Below are 6000 nucleotides of genomic sequence, written 5' to 3'. Positions count from 1 at the left end.
TAAGCCAAGTTTAGATGACAATAACTGCACTTTATATATTGGTCGCTTGTGAACTGTTTTATGATATTTGGAATATAAGAAATGTCCTTTTTATATTTTTGAAAAAGAATCCGATTTGAGCTCACACTAGCTGAATTTGTTTAAAAAGTCCAAAATCAATCAATTTAGCAGGATAGGGAGAGGGGGTGTCTATTTTTTTCCCATTTAGATCATATTAACATATTAAAGGGCTTCATTCTTTTATATAAGAGGCAGGGCTCACACTTCAGGATTCCCAGTCTCCCTTGCCCTTCTGGATCCTTTACTTCCTCAGTGCAGCACACAGGTGCTCTTTTGTCTACCTGATAGCATTCTGCCCCAGGCAGGTGACAGACACGTCCTGTTATAGGACAGGGAGAGGGGCAGCCCAAAACCCCGCAAACCTGCCTATTCTAAATGGGTTCTGCCATCCGCCGCATCAACACAAAACATATGAGACTTTAATGGGAAGGAACTTTAATTAAACTAGGAAACAACACAGGTAAGGCAAAAAGTCTAGTTTCTAAATGAAGCACCCAAAGTTACCCATCCCCTCGTGGGTAAAAGTCCATCCATATGGGATTGGCCCAGAGCAAGGCCCCAAGGCCTGCCACAAGTCTAAAGCATCTTCCAGTGGAGACCCACAGAAAAGGGTCACAAACAACTGGACAAGCCCGGAAGGAAAAGAGCAAAATCAACATCAAGATAAAAGCTGCCATTGTCACCTCCCCATGGGTCTCACCCACATCTGTGTCACCCCGTCCACGACCAAAAGACAAGCGCAGCTTCTTCACGTGTCTCTAGGCTCCATGCGCCTCCTCCAGGTCTCCTGGCTCCATCCTGCTTCCTTCCTTCCTCAGTCTCTTCTGCAGCTTCTCCTCTTCCTACTCAGCTCCACCCTTCCTTGGGTGGGGCAGGGAACCTCCCCCTTTCCTGGGGACCACCCTGTTACAGTCCTGCACAAGGGCCTCACTAAAGACTGCAGGGACATTCTCAAAGGCTCCCAGGACCCCTTGGGTAGAGTTGGTCCTGGCACTTATGCTGTAACAAGGTGGTCCCCAGGAAAAGGGGAGGTCCCAGTTTCCCTGCCCCACCCATAAGGAGGGTGGAGCTGAGCAGGGAGAGAAGAAGCTACAGAGCAGACTGAGGAAGGAAGGAAGCAGGAGAGACAGGGGACCTGGAGGAGGCACATGGAGCCTAGAGACAAGCAAAGAAACTACACTTGCCTTTTGGTTGTAGACTGGGTGACACAGATGTGGGTGAGATACCCGTGGGGAGGTGACAATGGCGGTTTTTGTCTTGATTTTGATTTTGCTCTTTTCCCTCCAGCCTTGTCTGGTTCTTTCTGATCCTTTTCTGTGGGTCCCCACTGGAAGGTGCTTTAGACTTGTGGCAGGCTTTGGGGCCTTGCTCTGGGCCAATCCCATTTGGATGGACTTTTACACATGAGGGGACAGGTAACTTTGGGTACTTGATTTAGAAACTAGATTCTTTGCCTTTCCTGTATTGTTTCCTAATTGTATTAAAGTTCCTTCCCGTTAAAGTCTCATATGGTTTGTGTTGATGCAGCGGATGGCAGAACCTATTTAGAGCAGGCAGGTTTGCAGGGTCTGGGGTGCCCCTCTCCCTGCCCTGTAACATATTTGGCACCCAACGTGATTTGGGACAGAGCCATCCGTGGTTAGTCAGCCCCATGGTTAAATTGGGCTTCCCTATGGCACTGGCTACCATAAGTGCAAATGTGATTTTTGGTTTCTCTAGTGTGTTTGTTTCATATGTAGATTTGCTGTTGAAAAACCGGCTTCAGCTTTGTTAAGATTCTGTGTGTCTGTGTGTAATTTGTTTGTAGTGACTTGCTAAGCGATTTGATTTTGTGGAAATTGTTCTGTGCAACAGTTTTACTCAAAAGATTAGGTAGGTAGTACATGGGACCATGTGGCCAGGTCAAAGATACTGTCTGAGGCCTCTTGGCAGGCTCTTGTAAAACTCAAGAGGTTCTTTTTGTTAGGACTTTGGACCTTTTTTCTTTTTGTGATCTCTGCTGTTTCATTACCATTTCTAAAGACAATAATGATCCTTCAGTGATCTGTTGCTTTGTCTTCCACTACTTCCTGACCTCTGCCTGCAGGTTTTGCAAGCCAACTGTGGAGCAGTGGTGTTTAAATTAGCAAATGTATGCCTGGGTGTTAAGGAAAGAGTAGCCTTAAGCAATAACTGGTAATTGCTGGTAGCCTTGATGGATTCTTGGAGATAACTTGAATTTTTGCAAAGTCTGGATCAGAAAAATTAAAAAGATTTTGTCTGAGTCTGAAAGGATTTGCTGCTGTGAATTTTGTCTACACAATTTGTTTTGGACATGTTTGCCATTTGAATTCTAAATTTAATTGCTGGTGTAAGACAAATTCCTAAGTTTCTGCTTCCTACTGGGGAAGGTCTGTTGCGGAAAACACTCTTTATGGTGCATCATGTAACTGTATCAGGTTTTCATACCTGTGTGGTTGTTGTCCCTCCCTAGTGTGGGGGAGGTGTAATCTGTGCTATGATGTTGAATCTGCTCTTTCAGCTTCTGCCCCAGAATGGCTAACAGAAGTAAGGAGATGACTCCTTTTAATTGAAAATTAATTGCTTATATTTTGATTTTGCTTTTTCAGGTTCTGTTCCAGGAAACCCAAGTATTGCCTGCTTAGTGGCTAACAAGAGATGACTCCTTTTGCTTAAAAGTTAACTGTTGATTTTGCTCATTCAGTTGCTGTACAGGATACCCCAGGATTGGCTTGTAATAAAAAGGCTTAAAGATTGAAAATCCTAAAGTGATAAACAAGGACATGTAACTCTTGTAATTAATAAAACTGTTTCTTCCTATTTCCAAAGTCTTAGGTTTGTAGGATGACAACTGGTACCTGTGATTTCTGCCAGCAACACTCCACATTTTTTTTTTTTTTTTTTTTTTTGGAGTTTGAGATTTTTGGCTGAGCCTATGGAGTAAAACTGCAGTTACATAAGATATTCCATATGTCATAACTAAAAAAAAACTGTCTATGTGTTGTATGTCTGTATGTCCTTGTGTCTAACTGTCTTGGCCCCTAGAGGTTGAAAAATTGGTATACATGGTGCCTACAGACATTGAAAGAAAAAAAGACTCTAGTTATGACAAAAAAACTAAAGGTTATGGTTTGGTTGTCAACATTGTACTACTGAACTAAGCCGGTGCCTTCATAGAGATTAAATATTGTTGCTGTTGTTTTCTGATATTTATGGCAAAGCTTCCCAGAAATCTAAATTCAAGTAAAAATTTGATAGCCTAGCATTTGGCTGATGCAAGGAAATTTTGTGGAACCTCAGTAGAGCTCCTGAGACACACAAAGTTTCTCCCTTTCTTCTTGGGAAAAGCATTAGATGAATTTGTCCTATGTGGCTTACCTAGTAAAGTAAAACTAGAAGGAAAGCATTGTCACTTGGGAAAATGGGAAACTTTGACATGTACAGAAATGTTAACATTGGTTTTCTAGAACGTGTATGAAACCTCTCAGTACCTGATATGTATGTAAATTGTCAGTGGTGATTGTCGCCTTGTAATATTGTATACTTCAATTATTTGATATCCACACAAATTGTTTCTAAAAAATAGCGGGGAAAGGCCTCAACAGATTCCTATTGATGGAACTTTTGATGGGTGAAAAAAAAAAATTCCTACAAAGGACTTAATAGACTGTTGGAGATACACCTGATTTTTACTAAGTTTTGACATAATACTGGTAATTTGTTGCATTTTGTTCTGATTCAACAAAGTTTTTCTTCTTTTGACTGACCAGGACCTGCAGCAATGTTAAATTTTTTTTTTTTCTTTTTTCAGCAGAGCTAACTTGTGTTTGCATTTTCTTTACCCTTGATACCAACACAGCATGAAAATAGTGGTAGTAATTTTTACTACTCATGTCAGTGTATTTTTGCATAACTTCCATAGGGATTTTGTCTGCTTAAAACAAAAACAATTGGAGATGAGTTTCATTGTGTGACTTTGAATGGGAATTCTTCCAGGAAGCTGGAATAGAGCTGAGCCAAGAAGAGGAGAACCTTCTGCTTTGTTTGTAGGGTTCCAGAGACCTCCAAAGAAGGTGAGGATGCTTGCCTCCATTGGCAGGACTAGACAAGCCAGAAAACGAAAAAACCCTGGTACCCTCGAGAAGAGGAAGCCCAGGTGAAGTCTGGTGAGACCAACTTTGTTCTTGAAGCCTACATGGACCGGATATCAAGAGTTTGCTCTAATCCTATATGGAGTATTCCAACAAAGCCAGCTAAAATTGCTGTTTAGTTATTCTGCCCTGTGATTTTGTGCAAAAATGGGTAATATGGTTTAAAAGTAGATTTAATTTGAGAACTTTTGCTATACTGTTAAAACAATTTGGGATCAAGGTTAAGAGAACTTGTTTTTTATATAAGTTCAACCAATTTTAAGATTTTTTTTTTCCTGTGATTTTGACATATTTGCTGTCTTGTTTTAGCTAATGCCTCCACCTTTTTTTTCTTTTGGCTTGGATAATGGACTGTTTTCCAGTAATGGAAAACCATTATGCTGGACATTCATGGACAGGCTGCTGACTAATTGTTGCTTCTCTTACACACATTGTAACCCTGAAAAAAGACTGTCTCCTAAGACTCTACACCCTGAGATCTGTGAAATAAAAATTAAAAGGGAGGATTGTAACAGGTGGTCCCCAGGAAAGGGGGAGGATCCAGGTTCCTGCCCCACTCAAAAGGAGGGTGGAGCAGGGAGCGAAGAAGCTACAGAGGAGACTGAGGAAGGAAAGAAGCAGGACGGAGAGCCAGGAGACCTGGAAGAAGCACATGGAGCCTAGAGACACACGAGGAAACTACACTTGCCTTTTGATAATGGACTGGTTGACACAGATGTTGGTGAGAGACCCGTGGGGAGGTGACAATGGCGGTTGTCTTGATTTTGATTTTGTTCTTTTTCCTCCAGACTTGTCTGGTTGTTTCTGATCCTTTTCTGTGGGTCCCCACTGGAAGATGCTTTAGACTTGTGGCAGGCTTTGGGGCCTTGCTCTGGGCCAATCCCATTTGGATGGACTTTTACCCACAAGGGGGCGGGTAATTTTGGGACTTGATTTAGAAACTATATTCTTTGTCTTTCCTGTATTGTTTCCTAATTGTATTAAAGTTCCTTCCCATTAAAGTCTCATATGGTTTGTGTTGATGCGGCGGATGGCAGAACCTATTTAGAGCAGGCAAGTTTGTGGGGTCTGGGGTGCCCCTCTCCCTATCCTGTACCCTTTACTGGATGATTTCAGTGGTTCCACAACTGAAAAACCTACTGTCCTCCTCAGGTGTAATAGAATAAGTTAGGTTATAATGTGACCTGATATGATAACAAACAGGCATCAAATATTAGTAGATTAAATCAATAATGGTTTATTTTTTCCCAAATCTGCCTATTTTCGGAGGGCTGGGGCAAGAGTATAGAGGCCTACATATGTCTAAATATGTAAAAGTTATAAACCAAGGTAACAAACTGTTAAATGAAATACGTTCTATCCACTTACCTTCCAAAGTATGCCTTTATAACAACATAGAAAACAGATTAAATTTAGAATCCTGAGGCTCTTGAAGCTCAATGCTGGAACAGGGTGTGGTGTAAGGCCTGTCGTTCCCTGACTCACTAGCCTAGGCATGCAAGTGCTAGGATTGTACCCCCTGGCCACCCTCCAGGGAAATTGGTTTGCAGACTCTGGAAGTAGGTCAGTGTCCATTTGGGAAAGGAATTCCAAAGCCCCGTTATCTGAACCATGGAGAAAAATTTGCACATATAGAATCCATAAATAATGAGGACTGACTGGATTTTGTTATGTTTGCTTACTTTTGTCAACAGTTTCCTGAGAGCAATAAACACTTGTGTGCTCAGAAAGAAGAAAAGCAGGGTTATTAACTCTTCTGACCATCCTATTTCAGAGAAGCTCAGAATTT

Source organism: Talpa occidentalis, unplaced genomic scaffold (genome assembly GCF_014898055.3).
Source record: "Talpa occidentalis isolate TD23 unplaced genomic scaffold, MPIMG_talOcc4v2.1, whole genome shotgun sequence".
NCBI lineage: Eukaryota > Metazoa > Chordata > Mammalia > Eulipotyphla > Talpidae > Talpa > Talpa occidentalis.
This window is presented reverse-complemented; position numbering follows the sequence as displayed.